Genomic DNA, 13,531 nt, shown 5'->3' with positions numbered 1-13,531 from the left:
GCTGGACTTTTGGCAAAATACAACCGTCTCACAAACTTTCTCATTTCAGTATGATGAACAGCCAGCATCCTAAAATGATGGAAAACACTATTGCACACTTTTCTAGATAGACAAGCCAGAGAATGACCCTGCAAACCAGTATTCTCTCTCACTCTGCATGGATCCAGACTTTGAAGCACCTTAATCTTCTGTTTTATACTTTTTTTACTATATTCTCTTAGAAACTCTCGAAATTTGTCAATAGATTCCTGACGCACAGTGCAAATACTACTACAATTCCAAGTGTACACTGGGGCTTTAGGACGTCTCCCCATTGCCTCATCTGCCATCACTTGTACCTCATCTCTTGGAACCATTATCTCCTTCTCCATTATGCAACCATTTTTTACTTCGTATGAACGACCTCTGGTGTCAACTGCATGCAGCAAACTATTACTTTGAAAATAGCTCTCTTCATTAAAAAAAGGTTCACTACTTGAACTATGCATCCACTTTCCTAAAAACACTTTACAAAAGTTTGTTCTGTTCACTACTCTTTTCCTTTTGCTACGTGATTTCAGTACATTAACCATTTTGTCTAATGTACGCATCCTATTCAAAATTAATATGAATAGTTTCCTTTTTAATTCTAATGCCTTTCCTGCAATGGCTTCAATTTCTTTTTTTCTCTTATAAAACTTTGTCTTTTTCTTATATTTCTTCACATCCTTTATCAAATTGGACATAACTCTTCTCTGAAACATTTTTCTACGTATCTCTTTAAACGCTGTTTTTCTGTTTAAGTTTAACTTTTTAGTTGCAGAAGGTATATTTGCATTAACTAAATTCTCAATTTTTTCTTGTCCTTTTTGTTTGAAATCATTCTTTCCTGTACAGACATTTTGTACATTTTTCCTTTTTTTGAATATATTCCTTAGAAAATCTTTTTTTTGCTTACCAGAAGATTTTTTCTTCCTCCCAACATCAGCATCTTCTACTAACTTTGATCCTCTAGTTGTCTTCAAATATAGTTTTTTTTTTAGCGTTTTTTGAACTCTGGATTTTGTAGGCATCTTAAATTTTGTTCACTGCTCTTCAGCAATACCTAAAAAAAACTAAAAAAAAAATTCCTTTATTTTATTTAAATATATTACTACATTTCTTTTCACAATACTCACAAAACGAAATTTCTTTGCCAATTTGAATGCACACTTACTGCTCTTTTTTTTGGGCAAGTGAAAATCACTTTTACAAACTGACACATTATGAAACCACTTTTCAGATTTTTTAAAAAGCCCATGTCCAGACTGCTACACTCCAGCAAGGGCAACCAGCCTTAGTGATGCTGAATGTATTTGCATTACAGACTGAAACCTGAAAACCCCACTCGCTTGTAAATACTGTGCATGATTATACATGGCAAGCAGATGGGTGTGTGCTAAGAGTCTGCTTCTTCCCCCAAAAAATCGCTCCCCCTTTCCATCTAATGCAACTGTGAAATCACCAGATAAAAACGCAATAAATCTCTGCCTATAATTCCTCTTTGCACACAGTCATGTTTTCACATTAGTCCCAAAACGAAATTTCTTTGCCAATTTAAAAGCACACTTACTGCTCTTTTTTTTTGGCAAGTGAAAATCACTTTTACAGACTGACACATTATGAAACCACTTTTTTGATTTTCTTAAATGCACATGTCCAAACTTCTTTTTCAGACCACCACCATGTGTAACCTGGGTGGCTGCCTACACTCCAGCAAGGGCAACCAGCCTTAGTGATGCTGAATGTATTTGCATTACAGACTGAAACCTGAAAACCCCACTCACTTGTAAATACTGTGCATGATTATACATGGCAAGCAGATGGGTGTGTGCTAAGAGTCTGCTTCTTCCCCCAAAAAATCGCTCCCCCTTTCCATCTAATGCAACTGTGAAATCACCAGATAAAAACGCAATAAATCTCTGCCTATAATTCCTCTTTGCACACAGAGTCATGTTTTCACATTAGTCCCAAAACGAAATTTCTTTGCCAATTTAAAAGCACACTTACTGCTCTTTTTTTTTGGGCAAGTGAAAATCACTTTTACAGACTGACACATTATTAAACCACTTTTTTGATTTTCTTAAATGCACATGTCCAAACTTCTTTTTCAGACCACCACCATGTGTAACCTGGGTGGCTGCCTACACTCCAGCAAGGGCAACCAGCCTTAGTGATGCTGAATGTATTTGCATTACAGGCTGAAACCTAAAAACCCCACTGGCTTGTAAATACTGTGCATGATTATACATGGCAAGCAGATGGGTGTGTGCTAAGAGTCTGCTTCTTCCCCAAAAAAATCGCTCCCCCTTTCCATCTAATGCAACTGTGAAATCACCAGATAAAAACGCAATAAATCTCTGCCTATAATTCCTCTTTGCACACAGAGTCATGTTTTCACATTAGTCCCAAAACGAAATTTCTTTGCCAATTTAAAAGCACACTTACTGCTCTTTTTTTTTTTGGCAAGTGAAAATCACTTTTACAGACTGACACATTATGAAACCACTTTTTTGATTTTCTTAAATGCACATGTCCAAACTTCTTTTTCAGACCACCACCATGTGTAACCTGGGTGGCTGCCTACACTCCAGCAAGGGCAACCAGCCTTAGTGATGCTGAATGTATTTGCATTACAGACTGAAACCTGAAAACCCCACTCACTTGTAAATACTGTGCATGATTATACATGGCAAGCAGATGGGTGTGTGCTAAGAGTCTGCTTCTTCCCCCAAAAAATCGCTCCCCCTTTTTCCTACTAATGCAACTGTGAAATCACCAGAAAAAAAACGCAATAAATCTCTGCCTATAATTCCTCTTTGCACACAGAGTCATGTTTTCACATTAGTCCCAAAACGAAATTTCTTTGCCAATTTGAAAGCACACTTACTGCTCTTTTTTTTGGGGCAAGTGAAAATCACTTTTACAGACTGACAAATTATGAAACCACTTTTTTGATTTTCTTAAATGCACATGTCCAAACTTCTTTTTCAGACCACCACCATGTGTAACCTGGGTGGCTGCCTACACTCCAGCAAGGGCAACCAGCCTTAGTGATGCTGAATGTATTTGCATTACAGACTGAAACCTGAAAACCCCACTCGCTTGTAAATACTGTGCATGATTATACATGGCAAGCACATGGGTGTGTGCTAAGAGTCTGCTTCTTCCCCCAAAAAATCGCTCCCCCTTTTTCCTACTAATGCAACTGTGAAATCACCAGAGCAATACGCAATAAATCTCTGCCTATAATTCCTCTTTGCACACAGAGTCATGTTTTCACATTAGTCCCAAAACGAAATTTCTTTGCCAATTTGAAAGCACACTTACTGCTCTTTTTTTTTGGGCAAGTGAAAATCACTTTTACAGACTGACACATTATGAAACCACTTTTTTGATTTTCTTAAATGCACATGTCCAAACTTCTTTTTCAGACCACCACCATGTGTAACCTGGGTGGCTGCCTACACTCCAGCAAGGGCAACCAGCCTTAGTGATGCTGAATGTATTTGCATTACAGACTGAAACCTGAAAACCCCACTCACTTGTAAATACTGTGCATGATTATACATGGCAAGCAGATGGGTGTGTGCTAAGAGTCTGCTTCTTCCCCCAAAAAATCGCTCCCCCTTTCCATCTAATGCAACTGTGAAATCACCAGATAAAAACGCAATAAATCTCTGCCTATAATTCCTCTTTGCACACAGAGTCATGTTTTCACATTAGTCCCAAAACGAAATTTCTTTGCCAATTTAAAAGCACACTTACTGCTCTTTTTTTTGGGGCAAGTGAAAATCACTTTTACAGACTGACACATTATTAAACCACTTTTTTGATTTTCTTAAATGCACATGTCCAAACTTCTTTTTCAGACCACCACCATGTGTAACCTGGGTGGCTGCCTACACTCCAGCAAGGGCAACCAGCCTTAGTGATGCTGAATGTATTTGCATTACAGGCTGAAACCTAAAAACCCCACTGGCTTGTAAATACTGTGCATGATTATACATGGCAAGCAGATGGGTGTGTGCTAAGAGTCTGCTTCTTCCCCAAAAAAATCGCTCCCCCTTTCCATCTAATGCAACTGTGAAATCACCAGATAAAAACGCAATAAATCTCTGCCTATAATTCCTCTTTGCACACAGAGTCATGTTTTCACATTAGTCCCAAAACGAAATTTCTTTGCCAATTTAAAAGCACACTTACTGCTCTTTTTTTTTTTGGCAAGTGAAAATCACTTTTACAGACTGACACATTATGAAACCACTTTTTTGATTTTCTTAAATGCACATGTCCAAACTTCTTTTTCAGACCACCACCATGTGTAACCTGGGTGGCTGCCTACACTCCAGCAAGGGCAACCAGCCTTAGTGATGCTGAATGTATTTGCATTACAGACTGAAACCTGAAAACCCCACTCACTTGTAAATACTGTGCATGATTATACATGGCAAGCAGATGGGTGTGTGCTAAGAGTCTGCTTCTTCCCCCAAAAAATCGCTCCCCCTTTTTCCTACTAATGCAACTGTGAAATCACCAGAAAAAAAACGCAATAAATCTCTGCCTATAATTCCTCTTTGCACACAGAGTCATGTTTTCACATTAGTCCCAAAACGAAATTTCTTTGCCAATTTGAAAGCACACTTACTGCTCTTTTTTTTTGGGCAAGTGAAAATCACTTTTACAGACTGACAAATTATGAAACCACTTTTTTGATTTTCTTAAATGCACATGTCCAAACTTCTTTTTCAGACCACCACCATGTGTAACCTGGGTGGCTGCCTACACTCCAGCAAGGGCAACCAGCCTTAGTGATGCTGAATGTATTTGCATTACAGGCTGAAACCTAAAAACCCCACTCGCTTGTAAATACTGTGCATGATTATACATGGCAAGCACATGGGTGTGTGCTAAGAGTCTGCTTCTTCCCCCAAAAAATCGCTCCCCCTTTTTCCTACTAATGCAACTGTGAAATCACCAGAGCAATACGCAATAAATCTCTGCCTATAATTCCTCTTTGCACACAGAGTCATGTTTTCACATTAGTCCCAAAACGAAATTTCTTTGCCAATTTGAAAGCACACTTACTGCTCTTTTTTTTTGGCAAGTGAAAATCACTTTTACAGACTGACACATTATGAAACCACTTTTTGGATTTTCTTAAATGCACATGTCCAAACTGCTTTTTCAGACCACCACCATGTGTAACCTGGGTGGCTGCCTACACTCCAGCAAGGGCAACCAGCCTTAGTGATGCTGAATGTATTTGTATTACAGACTGAAACCTGAAAACCCCACTCGCTTGTAAATACTGTGCATGATTATACATGGCAAGCACATGGGTGTGTGCTAAGAGTCTGCTTCTTCCCCCAAAAAATCGCTCCCCCTTTCCATCTAATGCAACTGTGAAATCACCAGAGCAAAACGCAATAAATCTCTGCCTATAATTCCTCTTTGCACACAGAGTCATGTTTTCACATTAGGCACAAAACGAAATTTCTTTGCCAATTTGATAGCACACTTACTGCTCTTTTTTTTTGGCAAGTGAAAATCACTTTTACAGACTGACACATTATGAAACCACTTTTTTGATTTTCTTAAATGCACATGTCCAAACTTCTTTTTCAGACTACCACCATGTGTAACCTGGGTGGCTGCCTACACTCCAGCAAGGGCAACCAGCCTTAGTGATGCTGAATGTATTTGCATTACAGACTGAAACCTGAAAACCCCACTCGCTTGTAAATACTGTGCATGATTATACATGGCAAGCACATGGGTGTGTGCTAAGAGTCTGCTTCTTCCCCCCAAAAATCGCTCCCCCTTTCCATCTAATGCAACTGTGAAATCACCAGATAAAAACGCAATAAATCTCTGCCTATAATTCCTCTTTGCACACAGAGTCATGTTTTCACATTAGTCCCAAAACGAAATTTCTTTGCCAATTTGATAGCACACTTACTGCTCTTTTTTTTTGGCAAGTGAAAATCACTTTTACAGACTGACACATTATGAAACCACTTTTTTGATTTTCTTAAATGCACATGTCCAAACTTCTTTTTCAGACTACCACCATGTGTAACCTGGGTGGCTGCCTACACTCCAGCAAGGGCAACCAGCCTTAGTGATGCTGAATGTATTTGCATTACAGACTGAAACCTGAAAACCCCACTCGCTTGTAAATACTGTGCATGATTATACATGGCAAGCACATGGGTGTGTGCTAAGAGTCTGCTTCTTCCCCCAAAAAATCGCTCCCCCTTTTTCCTACTAATGCAACTGTGAAATCACCAGAAAAAAACGCAATAAATCTCTGCCTATAATTCCTCTTTGCACACAGAGTCATGTTTTCACATTAGTCCCAAAACGAAATTTCTTTGCCAATTTGAAAGCACACTTACTGCTCTTTTTTTTTGGGCAAGTGAAAATCACTTTTACAGACTGACACATTATGAAACCACTTTTTTGATTTTCTTAAATGCACATGTCCAAACTTCTTTTTCAGACCACCACCATGTGTAACCTGGGTGGCTGCCTACACTCCAGCAAGGGCAACCAGCCTTAGTGATGCTGAATGTATTTGCATTACAGGCTGAAACCTAAAAACCCCACTGGCTTGTAAATACTGTGCATGATTATCCATGGCAAGCAGATGGGTGTGTGCTAAGAGTCTGCTTCTTCCCCCAAAAAATCGCTCCCCCTTTTTCCTACTAATGCAACTGTGAAATCACCAGAAAAAAACGCAATAAATCTCTGCCTATAATTCCTCTTTGCACACAGAGTCATGTTTTCACATTAGTTACAAAACGAAATTTCTTTGCCAATTTGAAAGCACACTTACTGCTCTTTTTTTTTTGGCAAGTGAAAATCACTTTTACAGACTGACACATTATGAAACCACTTTTTTGATTTTCTTAAATGCACATGTCCAAACTGCTTTTTCAGACCACCACCATGTGTAACCTGGGTGGCTGCCTACATTCCAGCAAGGGCAACCAGCCTTAGTGATGCTGAATGTATTTGCATTACTGAGTCCAACCTCAAACCCTTAAACTATTCTTTTTTTTTCCAGTACACCTTAATTTATTGTGAAAACATAGTCCATATTTTTTTACATGTTCCTCACATTTAAATTTCTCCCAAAACAGAAAATGATAAACGCAACTTCAACAAAAAGAATTTCCATTTCTATTATTCATTTCTTAAGTTACCACATACATCCCCTCTCAAACTCATAACTCACCTTTAAAATTAGTTAGTTGTGAAAGAAATGTGGCACTCAAACAGCAGATTATCAGAGCCAGGATCTCTGTTGTGTTCACCTCTCTCCTCTCAGCAGAACCATATAATGGCAAACTTTCCCTCTATTTTTCCACACATATACATGTAAGTTTCAAATCTCAGTGCTTCCCCCTTTTTTTCAAATGTAATCACACATTTCTATTGGTTGAAAACCAACCCTTTTCCAAAAGTACCCTGCCCCCAACTTGACTTCTGCCTAGTACCCTTCCCCCAACTTGACTTCTGCCTGCTACCATAGCAACAGCTCATGGAACACTGCTGTGTGGAGTTAGGTCAGAAGTTCGCCACACAATGTTTCAATTCCACAGAGCAAGAGTGCTTCACTTTTCAAACCTAACAGCAAATCCATAGTACTGTTCTTTGGTAACACATTTTTCTGTACCAATACAAAACATGCTTCTATTAATTTACACATACAGCCTAGTTTTTATTCTAGAATGGTATGAAACAGCCAATCAGTTCTTTTTGTTTTGAAAAAAATATGTATGCCTCCATTTCCAAACTGTCTTTCTTTTCATATTGCCATTCTACTGAAAGACACCTCCTGAGTGCATCCAGTTCTCCTTTGAAGATGTTCACAGTGTGGATTGTAGGGCACAGCTATGTCTTCTGGAGTGAAAAGTTTGCAGAGAAAACAGATATGGTGAGAGACCTTGCTTTGCCAAATGTAGACATTAAATGGATTGGTCAGAGAGGGTTAAAGTGGCACCAGTTGATGCCATTGGTGAAATCCTTCATGCAAATCCAACACCCTGACCTCATAATAGTGCACTGTGGTGGCAATGACCTAGGCACTTTGACTGGGGTAGGTCTGGAAATGCTTATGAAGGACACCTTTGCACAACTGTTTTCACTTTTCCCTAAAACTGCCTTTGTGTTTTCCAACATATGCCAAAGGCAAAAATGGAACTGGTCCAATCATTTCTGTCCGCAGATTGACAAAGCAAGAAAGCACGTCAACAAATCTATTTCTGCTTTCCTCCGTGACTATGGTATGGGTGCCATTTACCACAACAACTTGCGTTATGACATGCAAGACATTTATAGAGGAGATGGTGTGCACTTCAATGATGAAGGGAACAGAGTCTTCCTTTTGAACCTTAGACTCTGCATCGGTACTTACTTGTAAGTACCACTTAAAAAAATGACTTCATAAACACAACAGCTCTTTTTAGAGCTCCCTAATATCTAAACTCTTAATTCTGCATTTCATTTATTTATTATTTTTTTTTTTTTACCGTACGCTTACCGTACGCGTACCCCGTGATTTTTTAAAAAATCAATAAATGTTTTTTTTGTACTTTTCTGTCCTTCTTTGACCCCCTTACAAATGTTAGGGGGTCTGTAACTCTCCTCATTGCCCCCTTTTCTTGTTTTCACTCTTTTTTTTCAGAGTGAAATACACAAAATGGCGGCCGCCGCTTCCTGGTTTCGGCCGATTCGAATGTTTACTAAGATCTAAGGGCCAATCAGAATCTCGCTCGCGCACGCCATTTTTCTTCCGTACGCTTACCGTAAGCTTACCGTACGCGTACCCCGTGATTTTTTTAAAAAACAATAAATGTTTTTTTTGTACTTTACAGTCCTTCTTTGACCCCCTCACAAATGTAAGGGGGTCTGTTACTCTCCTCTTTGCCCCCTTTTCTTGTTTTCACTCTTTTTTTCAGAGTGAAATACACAAAATGGCGGCCGCCGCTTCCTGGTTTCGGCCGATTCGAATGTTTACTAAGATCTAAGAGCCAATCAGAATCGCGCTCGCGCACGCCACCGTACGCTTACGGTAAGCGTACGGTAAGCGTACCGTAAGCGGGCTCAGATATATATATATTGATTTAAAGGCTATTTTCTCAGAATCTACTGAACAGATTTACACCAAACCTACAAAAGGCACTTCCTTGACCTAGGGACTACCTCTCTGCCAAATTTCGAGTAATTCTGTTCAGCCGTTCGGGCTGTAGCTCGTTCTAAAGGTCCTATGGAAAAATGCATAGGAAAAACGCGTTTTGGGACCCCCCTTTTATCTCAGCCCCCGCTTGACGAATCCCCCCGAGACTTTGAGGGTAGGAGCAGAGCGTAGCGCCCCACCTATTTTGAAAAATTCGCGAGGATTCGTCGACCGGCGCCAAAGTTATTCAAAATAGAATGTTGCGGATTTCCTATGGAAACGTGGTCCTAACTATAACTACCTACTGGCGACCGCCAGTAGGTAATATATATATATATATATATATGTTTACCCGTGACCAAGGCGAGTGTATCGCTGAAACGCGTAGGGTATTTTCTGGCTATAAGCTGTTTAAAGAATAAACAATTCTTTCACATAATGATGGATGGACTCCGTGCGGCAATTATTTCCTGACGGGAGTGCGACGGTACTTGGCAGTACTTGGTGAAACTTTATATATATATATATATATATATATATATAAACTTGTCGAAAACCGCTTGGTTAATCCTGCCGCGTCTCCAGATCAAAGGGCGCGTCGTCTTGGTGGTTGGTGAGCAAGCCTGCAGGTCAGGCGAAACGCGTCCAGCAGCTGACAAATAAAATTAATTTGCAGCACAAGACACGGCGTCGTCAATCCTTTTTAAGGGAATTCGTGGAAATATATATATATATATATATATATATCAGTTCATTTGGTTATGCAATCTTTTTAGCATATGTATTTCATAGTTGTCTAAAAATATTTGTTCTATTATTGTTTATAAGTGCTCCAACTATTCAACAATTAAAATATTTTTAAAATATTTTTTTTTTCCTATCTCACATAGCCCATATGTTACTCTCACACATATCATACATCACAACATTCTTGTACTCACCGGTGCAATCGCACTTCAGTGAGTAGTACTCCCAATGGATAATGGATTAAGGGTGAACCAGCTACTATAATCTGCCGGAATAATCAAGAAAGATTTTTTAAGGAATTGGTTATTATGAAGGCATTGATTTTAGGTTATCACAAGGGAATATACATACTTTGATTAAAAGATGACTGTCCCCGATATAAGGGCGACCTTCTATTTGACTGCAAACGGATAGTGTTTTATATCTTCTCTATAAGATACAAATTTAAATTAATCACAAGTCATACTCAAAAATATGTAATCGCATAACTGTGGCTTGCTCGTGTCTCACCTCGAGATTATTAGATAAATGTTACGCTTTAGAGTCTGTTTCAATTGGACTCAGAAGAGATTTTTCTCTCAAACTAAATTCTGAAAAAGATATATGGGGATTAGAACTTTCTTCTTTTGGTTATTTTAACCCATTATCCTTTAAATATCTGTTAGAGTTCACGCTAACATTCTCCAATGTAAATAAATCCTTCTCACCATTTATATATCAAAGCCGTGTTTCGGCACTCACGTCCTTTTGATAACGGGGTAGTATTTTTCGTGGCTAAAATACAAAATAAAAACAGTGTCTGACTAGTCTGTTTCTCAAGTATACCGCTTCACATGGTTCTGTCCATCTATAAGATACAATATTAGCTACCTTCTGTATTTGTCATCTGTATCTAATTAATTAGGCATATGTATGTAGAACGGAATTCAGTAATTCTATATTATCCTACAGTCCCCCTCTCTAGTCTAATGTTTGCTTTGTTTGCCCAAAGTTGGCAGGGTATGCCCAGACGTGGGTCCCTTGCTCTCTTTGCCACTGGATTCAAGCTAGCCTGGCTGATGAGGGCTGTTTTCCCAATACCGGTACCAGGATGCTTGCTTCCAGTCCAGGGAAGACATGGCTTGGCACTTCGGGCTGGACTGTACCCATGAGGCACAGGGTTACGGTTGATTTGCATATAGCTGTGTCTGAACTGGGGTGGCGAAGTGAGCTAAAGAAGGACGATGGGTTCAACCCACATATATGCGACTGGGGGTGAGTGTCTGAAAAGTTTCAGCGCTCCATCCATCATCTCCTTGTGTTTGCTTTGTTTGCCCAAAGTTGGCAGGCTATGCCCAGACGTGGGTCCCTTGCTCTCTTAGGATTCAAGCTAGCCTGGCTGATGAGGGCTGTTTGCCCGAAACTGGTCCCAGGATGCTTGTTTCCAGTTCAGGGAAGACATAGCTTGGTAGTTTGGGCTGGACTTTTCCCATGAGGCACAGGGTCAAAACTGATTCAACCCAGATCTGTGACTGGGGGTGAGTCTCTGAAAAGTTTCAGCGCTCCGCCCATCAACTCTTTGTGTTTGCTTTGTTTGCCCAAAGTTGGCAGGGTATGCCCAAACGTGAGTCTCTTGCTCACTTTGCCACTGGATTTAAGCTGATGAGGGCTGTTAGCCCGACACTGGTCCCAGGATGCTTTTTTCCGGTCCAGGGAAGACCTGGCTTGGCAGTTCAGGCTGGACTGTTCCCATGAGGCACAGGGTCAAAACTGATTTGCATATAGTTGTGTCTGAACTGGGGTGGCGAATTGAGCTAAAGAACAATGATAGATTCAACCCATATGTGTGACTGGAGTGAGTGTCTGAAAGGTTTCAGCGCTCTGTCCATCATCTCCTTGTGTTTGCTTTGTTTGCCCACTGTTGGCAGGGTAAGCCCAGACGTGGGTCCCTTGCTCACTTTGCCACTGGTTTCAAGGTAGCCTTGCTGATGAGGGCTGTTAGCCCAAAACCGATCCCAGGATGCTTGTCTCCGGTCCAGGGAAGACATGACTTGGCAGTTCGGGCTAGACTGTTCCCATGAAGCACAGGGTCAAGACTGATTTGCATATAGGTGTGTCTGAACTCGGGTGGGTAAGTGAGCTAAAGAACGATGATGGACTCAACCCAGATCTGTGACTGGGGGTGAGTGTCTGTAAAGTTTCAGCGCTCCGTCCATCATCTTCTTGTGTTCCCTTAAAACTACACACCAGCCAACTGACCCTTGAATACCTCTGCTTTGTCCTTGGCACAAGGGCAAGGGGCAGTTCCAGTCCTTCAGGGTTCCTCTGAGGTCAGTCTCGGGTGACATTTAGAAATCAATTGCCTGTGGGTTCAGGGATGGGTAGGTTATAGGGGCAGAAAAGACTTCCTCAACTTTGGGGTGTGAAATTTTGCCAAAAGTGATTCTGCCTAAAACACAGGAGCATTTTTAGCAAAAAAACACAAATCTAGATTGCCCAATATTCCATGGTGGCATGATGTTTTCATTGTTCTAAGACAAACCTTCAACTTTTGTCCCTTAAATGTCTCTGAAATGCTGGGAATGTTTCCACTGAATGTGTGGGGCACTAAATGAGTGAATGATTATTCCTGATGGCTACGTTGTCCCTTGGAAGAAAAATCTTACCACGCATGGTATTGTAAGTCTTGCATTAAATAGGGCACAGCATGAATACAATCTTGGCTGGTGGACAAGAGTTGCAGACATTTTTCAGACATCAAAGACGGTTGTGATTCTAGTAACGGAAATACAGTAGTCCACCCAACCCACAATGAACTGAAAGAGCATCTACCAATTTCGAGTCCAGTACTGCTAAGTTTTACATGACCCACTGCACCACTTAGTTAATACTTACTGGTAGTTGTTAGCTAATAATTTAGGAAATGTTCCCCTAAAGTAAATCTCCTCTCTCTTTTCTTTGTTGTGTCATCCTACAAGTGAGCTGATTGAATAAAAAGGTCCTCTCTGTGGTACATTATATCTCTGCTGAATGCCCTAGGATTTGAATTGTGGAGACTATAGAGAATAGAATCGTAGTTGAAAAGCTTTAGAACTGTGAGACGTACATTGTGGAGTTTTTCACCAAATTTCAGGATTTGTCAGTGCACAGTGATATTTGGTGATTATTTCTTGTGATCCTTGAACTGTTGCTTAATTTTTCATGAGGCCCATGGTGTACCACTCACATAAAGCTCCTAAATAATTGCGAGAAGATCCTATAGTCTAACTCCATTACTACTGATGAGTTTAATAGTCAGTATAGCATTTGAAGTACATATGCAGCAGCAAGAAGAGGCAGAAACGGCCAGTGAGGGTGTCAAGTTAGAAATATAACAACATGAGGCTTAGAAAAACTGAAGATGGCTGACCAAAAATGGTCCTGATTTAAAAATATTAATAACTACTCAATTCTCTAAGAACTCCAGGATTTTTGCTGACAATTTGCAACAGTAGTAGTTTCTAGTGAGTACTTAATTAAGTTTTCAACTACACTCATCGAAATGTGAGAATACATTCCAGCATGCTAAAATGTCACATTAAGGTGCATTATCAAAGATGA

Source organism: Triturus cristatus, chromosome 11 (genome assembly GCF_964204655.1).
Source record: "Triturus cristatus chromosome 11, aTriCri1.1, whole genome shotgun sequence".
In the NCBI taxonomy this organism is placed as follows: Eukaryota; Metazoa; Chordata; class Amphibia; order Caudata; family Salamandridae; genus Triturus; species Triturus cristatus.
Note: the sequence above shows the minus strand (reverse complement) of the source record.